Here is a 15,680-nt window from a genome sequence, read left to right as displayed (position 1 = left end):
GGATACCCATAAATAATCTGCACAAGAGGTTTAATTCACAGAAATTAATTTTGTGTGTTTAGGCTATCATCTTAGCAGCCCATCGGTGGTTCTCAAAGCTGCTGTAACCTACTGGTTGTGCTTTGGGGTTAGTGAGTCAGGTGCGCCTGCAGGTATACGCCGTGCATGCGTGCGTGTGTGCATGTGGCGAGGCAGAAGGGGCCCATTCCGATTTTGTGCCCAGGGTCATGATAATCCGGCCATGGCACTTACAGACCACACTCAGTTATTAAGTGTTTTAATGTTGTTTATTGTATTCCTTTCAATGAAAAATATGTTTGCTGTTTCTGGGGCTCATATGCACATCATTGCTTTCCATTGCCATTGATTGGTCTGTTTTTGAAAGCATCACTCTCCAAGTAGGCCTTAATCTTTGGACGAGCACACATTTGATCTTTGTAGGCCTGCAGCGTAGGGAAGTACAGTGGGGCTTAAGACCTGGTGGTGCAGCAGCTGGAGAAAGAGGCCATAATCTGCAAAGTAGATCTGTAACAAAGAGGACACAATAAGGGTGTGGCCAGATAACATGTCATATCCATATGCAGGCGCACCTGACTCACTAACCCCAAAGCACAACCAGTAGGTTACAGCAGCTTTGAGAACCACCGATGGGCTGCTAAGATGATAGCCTAAACACACAAAATGTGTCAGCATTGTGATGAAAGTTTAATGATCAGTCAATTTTGATTTTACCTGTTTTCCAACAAGGAAACCCCCTTTGTTACAAGCAAGGATTTTTTTTCAAACCGAGCCAGGATGCTTTGAAACTCTTTGAGGTAGTTCTCTTTCTTTGTGTCCTATACACACACACACACACACACACACACAGTTAAGTTTATGTCAATTGCATTAAGTTACATCAACCTTCTTTCTAACTTTCAGGAACTTCACCACTTACATAGTCCTCGTAGATCAGTTTCATGTAGTTGGTCATGATATCCGTTATGGAGTCATCCATCATGTCAATGAGGGCAGCCTCCTTGTCATCTTTTCCATAAAGTCCTACATTTTAACAAAGCATTCTCAGTCAAATTCATCCTTAAGAAATCAGACCAATTCATTCAGTGGACACTATGGACAGGTACTCTACATACCAAGCTTTCGAGCCAGATATCTGCGGATGGCATTTGTCTGATACAGTGTGAGATCTCTATCCTCAAATTTGGGCAACTGGCCAAACAGCTTCAGAAAAAAAACCCACATAAAATATCAGATTACCTAGTTACAGTATGTGACTCACATTAGAGTTTAATTCTTATCAAGATGTTACAGTTTTTTTACAATTGTTTACACATTTCCAAAACTCTATTCTATCTTCTGTGTCTATTTTTCAAAACTTCACACACATGCTCACACAAAATGCAAAATACCTCAAATCTCCAGCAAAAAGACACACAACATTCAAAATGTCTTTATTCAAAATCTTTAAACCAAACATTCACCTCACATTATATATATTTTTTTTCATAATATGAAATTTTGGATACATCATGTACACACTGTTGCTCAAAACCTAAAGCTCTTCTGTCTTAGGCTTTATATATGTATTTCCATACAAGAGTGAAAGTTAAGGTATCTACAAAGAGAAGTTGAAATACACAGTAAAAATGCAAGCAATATTGAAACCAAAAATAGTGATTTTTCCCAAATAATTTGCTGTTGCTGTTTCAACCGGAAATCCTCTAGGAGCAGATTGAAAGGGTCTATTAGACAGTAAATGTATTCATAGGCCTATACTAAGGCAATGATTGGATGGTGTTCAGTAAAGTAAAGAGTGTTTACACATGTGAAGAGAGAGAGTGAAGCACTGGTGATTTAGTGTGGCATTTTGATGGGTTGTGTTTGAAAAACGAAATCAAGTTACTTCCTGTTAGATTTGTGTGTGTTAGGTAGAACATTGTGTGTGGTGTTTTGCAAAATGTGTTTTAGTAAATTGAAAACTGAGTCAAACACTGAGAATTAATATGGTTTTGCAGATTTGGTGTGGGGTTATGATGTTTGGAAGACATGTTTAGAAAATTGTGTGACAAGCAAAGATTTAGTGTGTAAGCAGTTGAAAAAAACTTTAAATCCCTGCTAATGGTGTTGAGCTGCCTCACTGCAGAAAATGCTTTTCCTGATTCAAGTATCAATCCCCCAAAGGATCTCATTAGCATGGAGTGGGTTGAACTCTATCTCTTGGGTTCTGGTTTAAGCCTGGGATTCCAGTTTCTCTGACTACCAAAACCTGTTTTTTCAAGCAGTGCACAAACAAATCATTAAGTGACTCCTCACCTGCTTACCCTCACAAACTCTTCAACAGGTAAAAAGAGCTCTACAATATAACCCCTCAAATTCAGTACTACACAGTTCCTCTGGTGCATTTGAGGTAGCATGAAGAGGAAGAACATGCAGTATGCTTAAAACCTCTAGTAAAGTGAATTTAGTAAGCCTTAAAATAGAGGTCTGCACTCCCGCGGTAGACCCACGGGACCCGCGGGTCCCGACGCAAAAGAGTGTGGCGCAGGACAACTTTTGAAAGCTCTTTGCGGGAGCAGGCGGGATGAGAGAGGTGCGTTCGCGGGTGCGGGACAAACCGATGATTCACTACACTCCCGCAAATTAAATATGTGCGTAAAATTAAATATGGAAATTATTAAAGTACTGTTCATAACTATAGTTCAGCTGGATGTTCTGTTAGGCAGCATTAAAAAACGGGGTTTAAGCATAACTGACGGATAGCAGGCCTAGCCTATATTGTCGTTTAGGAATGACAGGAATCTCTTTCCATTCCTTCCCCTGATCTTTCAGCATCAACCGGATCACTTCAGCACGCCCTGTGACACACACACACACACACACACACACATACATATGGCAAGCCGATTGAGCATTTATTCAGATATCTTGATATCAGGCATAATTGTCATGTACATGCAAGCCATTTCTGTCCACTAGTTAACTAGTGAGCCATTTCTGTGTGAACTAGTTAACTAGTGACAGCCAAAATGCTCCCTAGTTAACTAGTAAGGCCCACATTCTCTCTAGTTAACTAGTTCATATGTTTCATATCTTACTAGTTAACTAGTAATGCTCAGCATGTTCACTAGTTAACTAGTGGACACTGAAATGTGCACTAGTTAACTAGTTTAAAGACTTCTATATTTTACTAGTCAACTAGTAAGGTACAAAAATGTTTACTAGCTGACTACTGAATGTCAAATTCCCACTTGTTAACTTCTATGTAATTTGGCCAGCCATTGAGCATTTATTCTGATATCTTGATATCAGGCCAACATGCAAGCCATTTTTGTCAACTAGTTAACTAGTGAGCCATGTTTGTGCACACTAGTTAACTAGTGAACACATATTAGCTTCACTAGTTAACTAGTGAGAGCCAGAAATGTCCACTAGTTAACTAATAAAGGCCAAAATGCATACCAGTCAGCTAGTTGAAGGCTTTTGGGTCTCACTAGTTAACTAGTGACAGCCAGAAATGTGCACATGTTTACTAGTGAAGGCAAAACACCTCACTAGTTAACTAGCTGGAGTAGGTCAATGTCACTAGTTAACTAGTGAACCATAAATGGCTTACTAGCTAGCTAGGTGATGGCAGCAGGCTCACTAGTTAACTATGCATCCTTTGTCCAAACTAGTTAACTAGTGAGGTCATAAATGTATACTAGTAAACTAGTTGAAGCCTAAATTCACACTAGTCAACTAGTGGCGCAGAATTAAAATTAGGAGGCGGAGAACTCTGGAAATTGAGGCTTTCTATTGGCTCCCTATGTCCAAATAGAACATGACAACCAATCACAGCGCAGAATTTCACAAAATCCCACCCACAACATTTGCATGTGGCACACAAGTTAACATGCTGGCCAAAGGAACTTTAACTTCAATGTGACACTTACATGTAAACTAGTGAAGGCAGAACTGATCACTAGTTAACTAGTGAAGACACTAGTTAACTAGTGGAACAATTGAAGTCTCACTAGTTTGCATGTGTGTCAGTGAAGCAGCGTACTAGTTAACTAGTGCCTGAAACGGCTATTATGCAAATTCTAATGAGAGGGTGGGTAGAAGACTCCTATTGGGTATTATGTAAGAATCCCACCCAGTCTAAATGTAAATTTACTGTTCATAGCCTTGCGATCAGGTCCTGATGGGTGCCCCTAGTGGCTAAAGTGACACACTGCTCTGCAACGGTACTTCAGTATAGATAGTAAAGCAGAGCCTACAGTATGCAGTATCTCATATTCTGTCAAAATGTTTTTTAATAATAACAGGGAAACCCCATGCTTTAACAAGTGAGCTCTTAGTGATCCACACCAAAGATTCAAGGGATCGATTTTAATATTATTCTTTGTTTATTGTTGCTAGGCAACCACAGACATATATGTATCCATTCAGTTGCGCTTTTCTGATTAATAACTGAAAAACAAAAGATTGTACACATTAACTGCACATGGTTTCAAAAGTAATTAAAAGCTCAAGAAAAAAAAAACTTCATGCACTTCTAAGGAATTAAACCTGGGTCTCCCACATGATCTCCTACTGCTTAACCACTTGAGCTAGTCCTGCCACATCAGCTATGCTATCATCAATGTTCATGTTACTGAAACATTTTGTTGCTAGGCAACCATATACAAATACCTCCAGTTTTATTGTGATTTTCAGACTAAAAACTGAAAAACTAAAGATTGTAGACATTAACTGAACGTCGATTACAGCAATACACCACAACTTTGTCACTAGACATGTTATCAAAACATATTTTTATGCTCAAACGATCTTAGTTTATAAAAGTTTGCTCTTAGAACAGCCTGGACGAAGTCAGCCATGTTTTCTAGGTTTCTGAGTCCTGAATGGACCAATCAAAATCCTTGTTCCGCCTTCTTTATTTGCATGCAAGTGCGACATTGCACACTAGTTAACTAGTGGCCAATGTTATGTCCCACTAGTTAACTAGTTGCACAAAATGCCAGCCGTTTGTGTATTTATTCAAATTCCACTAGTTTACTAGTGTGAGGGGCATTTTTCTCCTGCTAGTTCATTATGGACAGTGTTTTGTCTTCACTAGCTAACATGTAAGGCTCAAAATGCCCTCTATAAGCTAGTGAAAGGCATTAATAATGCAGATATGCTCACTAGTTAACTAGTGAGCATGTCCTGTTCCATTACTAGTAAACTAGTAAGGCCAAACATGTCAACTAGTTAACTAGTGAAGTCCAATGTGTCACTAGTTAACTAGTAACAGTACCTTTTGCATTACTAGTGAACTAGATAGCTCCAAAACAACCACTAGTGTGTGTCTTGTGCATCTAGTTAACTAGTGAGCTGCTTCACTGCCACACATGCAAACTAGTGAGACTTAAATTGTTCCACTAGTTAACTAGTGGACAAAAACGGTCAGCTTGTTTGTGTTTTTAGGTGTAACTAGTTAACTAGTGAACAAAATATGCATGCCACTAGTTAACTAGTAAGGCCCACAACACCCTCACTAATAAACTAGTGGGTATTTTGGCCTTTACATGTTAACAAGTGACCATTTTGGCATCTCACTAGTTAACTAGTGGGGCTGAAATGGTCTTCACTAGTTAACTAGTGGGCATTTTGGGGCACACTAGTAAACTAGTGACACTTTTTGCACCTCACTAGTTAACTAGTCGAATGGAAATTGCCATCACTAGTTCACTAGTGGGTGTTTTGGTGCACACTAATAAACTAGTGACACTTTTTAGACCTTACTAGTTAACTACTGGGCATTTGTGTCTTCACTAGTTAACTAGTGAGCAGTTCTGCCTTCACTAGTTTACATGTAAGTGTCACACTGAAGCCACTAGTTTACTAGCTAGAGTTCCTTTGGCCAGCATGTTAACTTGTGTGCAAATGTTGTGGGTGGGATTTTGTGAAATTCTGCACTGTGATTGGTTGTCAGGTTCTATTTGGACATAGGGAGCCAATAGAAAGCCTCAATTTCCGGAATTCTCTACCTCCTAATTTGAATTCTGCGCCACTAGTTGACTAGTGTGAATTTTGTCTTGAACTAGTTTACTAGTATACATGTATGACCTCACTAGTTAACTAGTTTGGACAAATGATGCATCAACTAGTTAACTAGTGAGCCTACTGCCATCACCTAGCTAGCTAGTCAGCCATTTATGGTTCACTAGTTAACTAGTGACATTGACCTACTGCAACTAGTTAACTAGTGAGGTGTTTTGCCTTCACTAGTAAACATGTGCACATTTTTGTCTGTCACTAGTTAACTAGTGAGACCCAAAAGCCTTCAACTAGCTAACTGGTATGCATTTTGGCCTTTACTAGTTAACTAGTAGACATTTCTGGCTCTCACTAGTTAACTAGTGAAGCTAAAATGTGTTCACTAGTTAACTAGTGAGCCTTTTGGCTCCCACTAGTTAATAGTGTGCATATTTTGGCCCTCACTAGTTAACTAGTTCACACAAACATGGCTCACTAGTTAACTAGTTGACAAAAACGGCTTACATGTACATGACAATTATGCCTGATATCAAGATATCAGAATAAATGCTCAATCGGCTTGCCATACATACACCGCATTAGCCTTGTCACTTCAACCTGTGGCAGGTGAATGGGCACACAATATTCTCACAATCCAAACGGAAATATATTCTAGTCTGATCTAGTCTTTTCTCCTCACCCTATCTGTATGCATGAACACACACACACACACACACACACACGCACACACACTCTTTTGAACAACAAACATAGTATTCACCTCTCACAGGGAAGAAAGTCAGCACAAAAGGCACTGGAAACACAAGTTTAATCCCTAAGAATCATTATCAGTTCTCTACTAGAAAATGGCGTTAAAGAGCTGTACAGATACAATCCAGTAATACGACTCAGCTGAAGTGCCACAGTGACCTGACTTATTTATGCTAAGAAACAGCAATGGCAAAACAGAAGGCTTGGTCCTCATGAAATATGAGAGAGAAAGTGACATGGACAATGGTGACATTTATGCACCAAAACTACCCTTTTAAGTATATTTGGTTAAAACTTTAATGCTGTTAGTGTACTGTAGCCTACATGCTTGTTGCATAGCACATTCAACCTGAAGCATGATGTTAGAACATTTAACTTAACCACACCCTATTTCTTAAACTGTGATATTACAAAACAAGTATGTTACAATGTTAGCTCTTAGCCATGTATTGTGAACTCATATTAAGCAAATTAAAGATGAAATTACTAGGTAAGTATCACTTACTTTCGAATCCGTCTGTGGTTTTAAAGCAAATAGGCACACAATTAATGCAGGCTGCAGTTAACTGCAATCAATGCCTGTTTGCCTTAAATAGGCACAGACTTAGTTACACATATGCACAGTCATTCATACATAGGTTGGTCATCATGATATCTTGCTTCATGAACAAAGGCCACAGGTAATTGCAAAGTTATTCTCATGGTACATGTACCTCAATGTTTTTCACATGCAAAATATTGCAGCTTATATCTCATTTTCAATCGAATATAACAAAGTGGTGTTTGTAACCCTTAACATACCGAACCTAATTCTTATTTGACACACATATATATGTGTGTTATACGTATGTATGCAGTCATATCATTATCAACAGTTTACAGTTTTTGCCCATTGCTTGAACACTATAGACACATGCTTAGACCAAAGTAACAAAACTTGAAGCTTTTGTTACTATACCTTAAACACAGTGTAACCATACCTTAAACAAAAGCGCTGCTTTGCACTTTAGTTGCAATTCTGCTACACACTTGCTCCTTTCTGCAACACACTTGCTCCTGCATACTACACACTATTTAATACATACAGTAAGACACTTTGTTCATAAATGAAATCTCATGGGTAGCATTGGGACAACACAACACACCAACTTACAAAACTGAGCACCAATCAGCCAGCCACAAATAGGGCTCAGTGGTCGAAGAGGCTATGCACGGAACAATATTTCAGATGAGAAACTTTGGTAGCCTAGAAATCTAGAAATCAAAATTGAATTGGCTGCCCGGGTAGTCTAGCAACTCTCCGTTGGCTTGCAAGCTGGAAAAATTAAGCTTCGATAAGGCCAATCACATCGTGTATAGAATCGGTAGGCGGGCTTAACATAATGATTGATGGCAGAGTTGCAACGGTTCAGCGTGAAATCCCTGCTACTTGAAAACAAAGAAGATGGATGTTGCTGTTGGCAAACAGCATGACACGAGTTAAGCTTTTTTTAGGTTGGCAAAAGTTTGAACTAGCCAACTACAGTAGCTCCGCTGGTGGGAAAACGCATGGGACTCATGAGTTGTAGTGCTATCCTATTGCGTGCAGAGGGAATTTGAAAGACAAACGATTATCCCGCCCCTCAGACTGAGCACTGCGAACGGTGAGTCCCCAGACCCTACATCTTGATGTGGGTATGGCTCGTCAGGCTAAAACTTTGGTGGATCATGTGATAAATCATGGCCTGACAATGAGGGAAGCAGAGTCCACCACATCTAAGCCTGTTTTACAGTTTTTGCCCATTGCTTGAACACTATAGACACATGCTTATGCCAAAGTAACACAACTCGAAGCTTTTGTTACTATACCTTAAACACAGTGTAACCATACCTTAAAAAAAAGCGATGCTTTGCACTTTAGTTCCAATTCAGCAACACACTTGCACCTTTCTACAACACACTTACTCCTGCACACACTATTTCATACATAAGACACTTTGTTCATAAATAAAATCTCATGGGTACCATTGGGACAACACATCTATTCAAAATACAAAACATATTGGGTGATTGAAAACACTTACACACATCTGAAAATACTTTTTTAACTGACGCAGTTACTTACAAAACTGACAACCAATCAGCCTCAGTTGAGCCATTTTGAGAACTTTGCAAGCATGGAGGCAGGGAGAGCAAGAGGTAGAGGAAGGGGAAGACAAAGAGAGAGAGAGGAGTAGGAGGTGGTCGAAGAGGCTATGCATGGACCAATATTTCAGATGATATTAGAGTAACTGGTGGATCATGTAATAAATCATGGCCTGTCAATGAGGGAAGCTTGGCAGAGTCCACCACATAAGCCTGTTTTACAGTTTTTACAGAAGTGTATTTTTATTTTTACAGTATTTTTGTTTTATTTTTGTGTTACTGCATGTACTGTACTGTACTGTAAATTATTGTACAGTATTGAGTTGATGTCATTTGTAACTTTCAGTACTTTAATTTTTGGTTGTTGTGAAAACCTTGGTTGTTTTGGTTGTTGTGAAAACAAAGACTGCAAGTGTTGTATTGAGCTTCACAGAATGCTAACTGATAAACTGAATGAAAGCAGTGGAAATTAAAGACTGCAATGTTTTAAATAAAGTACACTAGTGTGTTGCTGCTAATCTGAAAGTGTATTCATATGATGCAAGTGTGTATCATTTTGTCATCAGAGTGACATTTTGACAAAGGATTGTTAGGTTTTGATAGCAGAGTTTTAATTCGACATAGATGTGAATGGTTTATTTCCCAGTGTTGTGTCTTGTGTGCTTGTGTGTAAAGTTTTGACACAATGAGCTAAAGTTTTGGAAAAAGTGAAGTGAAAAATAAAAACTGTAATCATGTCTTGTGCACTGTTCCAAGGTTCTAGAACTGACAGCTCACATCTGTGAAGTGGTACACAGCACAGTACAATGCAGCAGCAACGTCACTTTTATGTTAATATTTTTCCACAGCACAGATCCTTTGCTGTGTGTGTGTGTGTGTGTGAGAGAAAGAGAGATATGGCCTTACATGACCACTCGGTATCTAGTTGCAAAGATGAACTGACTGTAGATGTGCATCAGGTAACTTGACACACCTTACACACACGACAGTATTACACACCTGACACTACACACATTACCTGCTGAGTCACCCTGATGCTGCAAAATCAGGAGCAATGTAATTGGGTGTTGGTAGACACAACTCCCACATAACAACATAAAAGGAAGTAGTAAAACATCTGGTGACAGGTGTAAAAATGACTTGAAATGTAAGACCTACAGTAAGCACCTAGAAAATGTTTATACATTGAACTAACTTGTCATATTTCATTGAAATAGACCTATGGTAAACACCTGTACTTGTACATTTTTGTACTATCTTCTTCACCAAAAATGCTAATATTATTTTTAAATGTGCCTTAGATCCATACATGCAAACAGCAACACAGAACAGATGATATCTCTTATACTGTAGGTAACGAATGATCGCTGAGTAGTTTCACACAGTGACTTTAGAACCTTATAACTTTGCAAGCAATATTGATTAGCTGTGAATTGCCGCTTCCCATTTGTTCGACACAGTTAATTGCAACAACCACCACGCTCATTTTTGGTGATATAACATGGGGAGAACCACGTGGATAAAGGTTAAAGAAATATATTTATTACAGTTTTTCTCGATTGCTTTCACCTGCTTAAGGAAACTGGGATCCACTTGGTATTCATGAGCACTTTCTTTGCACAGCAGAAGTCATCTCTTGCAAATGTGTTCACACATTGTCATTGGGTTCACACATTTGTCTCACCCTTTTGCATAACAGTTAACACAGATGTCATTCAAAAACTCCAAACTCTATTGGTTTTCCTGTGCTAAACAAAAGGAAAACATATTTTCACAGGTGGTATAGATTCCTTGCATATGTCTGAATCTCTGATACACCTGTGTGAAACTCCTTTGCGCAACTCTTCAATCAGCAATCATTCATTATCCATAAGAGATGCCATGTCTGTTCTGTGCTGCTATTTGCAAGTAGGCTATGGATCTAAGTCACATTTAGAGAAATTATTGTATAGCCTAATTGGTGAAGAAAACAGTACAAAAGGTGTTTACTGTAGGTCTATTTTGATGAAAAATGACAAATTGTAGTTCAATGAAATTTGTCTTGCCTAGGCGCTTACTGTAGGTCTTACATGTCAATGACAGTTACATCTTGGGAGGAATGAATAAAATTATTTTTCATTCAGTACATTTAGTCTTTTCACAGTTTTTTTTCTGATACCAGAAAAATTATAATGAAATGGAACAGACAGCAAAAATGCAACTTTTGAGAACTATATTTTGCATTTTGTTGTCCAATGTGTAATCACACAGTGATTTGACGACAGGATGTGTGGTTGAAGGCAAGATTTGCTTTTGCTGCATGTTTTAAGTGTTTTGAGAGAGTAACAGCCTTTTGCAAACAAAATGTGTCATTTTGGCCAGAGTGCTTTTGTTCAGACACGGGTGTTAACTATTTTGAGAATGTGATGTCAGAGTTGACACAGGCATCAAAACGATCGAGAAAAACTGTAAAGTAAATATGTATACTGAAAATGTGAAGTGCAGTCAGGATAAGTGTGCTGGGAAGGACGCACGCTGGGAAGGAAAGGGAAGGGCGAACCTCAGCCTGGTAGCCCATTTTATAGCATCTGTGCCCCATTCAGGTGACTAGCCGCACCTGTGCCATAACCCCGCCCTGCAAGACAGACAAAGACAGACAGGCAGGCAAGCAGGAACCGGCAGGGCTGTAACATAATCCAATCAAGTTTGGAGTCCTTGGATGCCAGTTTGGCAGTGTATTTTGCCAACAGTGCATGCACCCTGTAGCCAGAGTGAAGGTAGACGCACAAAGTGGGCAGTCAGGCCGACTAATAATAGACAGATAGATGGATCAGAATTTAGCACTAGTTGCAAGTGATTGGTTTCCTCGCCTTGATGTAGCTTCCCGCTACCTATATCGTCGCCGAACTTGGGCCCTGAGTATGAGAAAAAGGTGTTAAACCAATAAAAAAAGCGTCAACACATTTGCAATAGATGACTTCTGCTGTGCTAAGAAGGTGAAAATCAAGGTCAAGTGGATCCCAGTTTCATTAAGTGCATTATAAGCAATCAAGAAACTGTAAACCAACTAAAAACTGCCTCACATGAGACAGATAATACAAAACTTTAATGCCTCCTCATTTGTGGGTGGGATGCTGGATTATTTGCCTGTTGAAATAGTACAACCCCAAATCAAAAAAAAGTTGGGACGTTGTGTAAAATGCAAGAAAATCACAAGAAATGAGGGTAACTGGCACCATGATTGGTTATTAAGAGCATCACAAAGAGACAAAGTCTCTCAGAAGTAAAGATGTGGAGGTATTCATCACTGTGTAACAAAATGTAAATCAGGTTTCTCGGCCAAGTATACTTGCGTATACAAAACATTTGGTCTCTGCATTTATCCCCTCCGTGAATTAGTAAACGCACAGAGCACACAGTGAACACACTGTGAGGTGAAACACACACTAACCCGGAGCAGTGTCCGGTTACAAGCCCGAAGCCCTAACCAGTAGGCCACGACTGCCCCCCATCAACAAAAGGGAGTAATAATGTTTTTTACAACTGCTTACACACTAAATCTTTGCTTGTCACACAATTTTCTAAACATGTCTTCCAAACATCATAACCCCACACCAAATCTGCAAAACCATACACTAATTCTCAGTGTTTGACTCAGTTTTCAATTTACTAAAACACATTTTGCAAAACGCCACACACAATTTTCTATGTAACACACAAAAATCTAACAGGAAGTAACTTGATTTTGTTTTTCAAACAAAACCCATCAAAATGCCACACTAAATCAACAGTGCTTCACTCTCTCTCTTCACATGTGTAAGCACTCATTACTTTACTGAACACCATCCAATCATTGCCTTAGTATAGGCCTATGAATAGATATACTCTCTATGTAGGTATGGGCCGTTTCAATCTGCTCCTAGAAGATTTCCGGTTGAAATGTTCAAAACCAAGCAGATGCTTTGAAAGGAAAATTACAGTAATCAGACTTCCTGCTTTACACTCAAATTGCAGTTCTAAAGCACACTTTTTTCAAAACACTACACACAATTCTCTGCTTTTGGCACAATTTTCATGAAGAAGATCTCTTGTTTTCACAAGGAACAGCCTGCCATTCAAAGTCTAAAGTCAATTGCCCTACTATGCACACTGACTCATCACATGGGCAAACACCTGTCAAACAGTTTTACAATTAGCAATCAGGGGCAGGTTCCCCAATAACGCTCACTCTTAGCGCGCTAAGAAGACTCAAAAGATATATCTTACCAAAGTTGTTTATGTTCCTAAGTGTGTTCCCCGAAGTGTCCCTTAGGAAGCTTCTTAACACGCTGCCTCTTACGTTCGACGTTACAAAGGCACTGTCCCAAGTGAAGGTGCTGAATTAGTTGACATCGATTGCTCAGGAATCGATTTTCTACTTCACGTGAAGGTGCATGACGGCGTTAAGAAACACAACACGTTCTATGCAAATGAAACTTTCCTCAAATTATTCCAGTAACATTTATTTTAACATAGTTCAAGTAATCAGTAAAATATAAATATATAAATTATATTAAATATATAAATATATAAATTATATTAACTAAATTATCAAATTGTCAGTAATATGTTCATATGTTGTGACTCATAGACTAACCGGGTAGGCCTATCCCTCGCTAATCATCCACCCTCCTTATCCCGTTGTGCCACTTGTGCCGCTTCTTGACATGGGTTTAACAACTTCTTAAAATGATGTAATACACTTTTATATTAATGGTACCTAACAATTATAATTATCATTGACAAGCAGCTGCAGTTAGTTCTGTTTAATGCGGTATTGATAGATAGATAGATGCTTTATTGATCCCCAGGGGAAATTCAAGGTTCAAATTAAAAAAATGCCATTGGTTAATGTTTTCAATAAAAAGCAACCTATCTACAATGAACAGAGAGGGATTTAGATACAGTATGGTGGGGAAGCAACGTAATAAATGGGCACCAAGCTTCTCGTCAGAGGAACTTGAAGTTTTGCTGGACGAGGTGAGCTTGCGCAAGGTGACACCGTTTTCCAGCTTTCGGAATAACTTGTGCAACAGCAACAAAAAAGAGCTATGGAGCGACATGGACTACACGGCGTTTTTGATTTAATAGAAGGACACGTTGGATCGCTGCCATAGGCCTAGTTGGTCGCTTACTGGACACCACCATGCTTACCCATTTATAGATCTTAGCCATTTAGAGGCAAATTCTTTGCCAGCTTTTAATTATCAAAAGTGATTGCCAATTTGAACGCTTTAATGATATTACTAAATAGCTAATTGCCACCATATTAGTTCTGATACCAAATAAAGTAAATAAATAGGCCTGTATCCATTGCGAACATATTTTATTAGTCTTAAAATGTCCATAACATAAAATCATCGTTGAGCCACAACATTGTCAACATAGGCCTACTGTCGGCCTACCATAGTTTGACTTGTACTGAGCTGCAATGATTTCAAAAGACTGCTGCACAGTGGCGGCGACTAGCGTCTTGAGAGCTCAAACAACGCCAAGAGAGAGCTTACGAATGGTGCAGACCAACCTTTCGAACGTGTGACTTACAGAAGATATACTCAGCGTACGAACGTGTCGGGAATCGTGCCATAACGTTAAGAGATAGGTTAAGGAATAGGTTAAGAACTACTTAGCGATAAGAACGTTTGGGGAACCGGCCCCTGGCTTTAGCATAATGCTTGTGATGTGGATGAGGTGCTGTGGCCAGACCGAAACAGAAGAAAGGATGCAGCATAGTTTTTCTAACTGTATACAGTAAATTCTTCTGTTGTTTTGTATGTAGACCACTCTATGTGCAACTCTGTGTTGGTTGGGATGTACACTGTGCACATTGTTTTTGTGGGGAAAAATAAAATATATTTGTTACCATGTATTTCTGTGTTCTGAGTATAAAAACAATATTCTCAAATATTTTACAACACACTTATGTATGTACTGTCTGTAGTAAGTGTAACACTAATAAAAAAAGGCCTAAGTCATTATGATGAATGGAGAAGAAGTGTTTTCCTTTCATCATAGTTACATTGAGCACATACGTGTACAACTGCTTCTTATAGATGTCTATTCATATGATGGTTTGTGTGTGTCATTTGAAAACAAAATACCATTTTGAGAATAAATAACATTGTTTTGAATGAGTTTCATTTTGCAGAAGAATTGAGGGGTTTTGCCCATTGTGTGTGTGTTTTTTGATTTGTGTGTGATTTGAGTTCTGTGAGTATGAGGCATGCTTTCAGAAAATGTGTGTAAACAATCAAGAAAAACTGTAGCTCAATACTATAACATTTTCCGTGCCTCCAGAAATGCCTTAGGAATGTTTGTTTCTGCAGTTGAAAGTGAGTAGAGAGCAATTTAAAAGGACGATAAAAGAAGGTCTATGTAGGTTATAGGTTAAAAGCTATCCTAAACAGATGGGTTTTGAGGAGAGGCTTGAAGCAGTCTACACTGGCAGCAGATCTGATCTGCTTAGGCAGGGCATTCCACAGGTGGGGGGGCCGCTGAGAAAAATGCTCGGTCGTCCATGGAGCGGAGTCGGGTTAGGGGGATAGTGAGGAGGCCATGATCAGAGGGTCACAGGGCGCGTGTAGGACAGTAGGGGTGCAGGAGTTCAGACAGGTATGTGGGGGCAGAGCCATGTAGGGCCTTGAAGGTAAGGAGGAGGACTTTAAAGTCAATCCTCAGTGGGACAGGGAGCCAGTGGAGGTCTTGCAACACAGGGGTGATGTGATGTCTGGAAGGGGTAGATGTAAGCAACCGTGGAGCTGAAT

At 39.3% G+C, this 15,680-nt stretch overlaps 1 pseudogene; it reads right to left on the bottom strand.

Moving 5' to 3' along the window:
* Positions 1–344: 344 nt before the first annotated feature.
* On the bottom strand, positions 345–14,064 carry LOC125306945 (annotated as a pseudogene).
* Between the last annotated feature and the right edge of the window lie 1,616 nt (positions 14,065–15,680).

Source organism: Alosa alosa, chromosome 14, assembly GCF_017589495.1.
Source record: "Alosa alosa isolate M-15738 ecotype Scorff River chromosome 14, AALO_Geno_1.1, whole genome shotgun sequence".
Lineage (NCBI taxonomy): Eukaryota > Metazoa > Chordata > Actinopteri > Clupeiformes > Clupeidae > Alosa > Alosa alosa.
The sequence above is the reverse complement of the archived record's forward strand: the minus strand, read 5'-3'. Positions and strand labels throughout refer to the sequence as shown.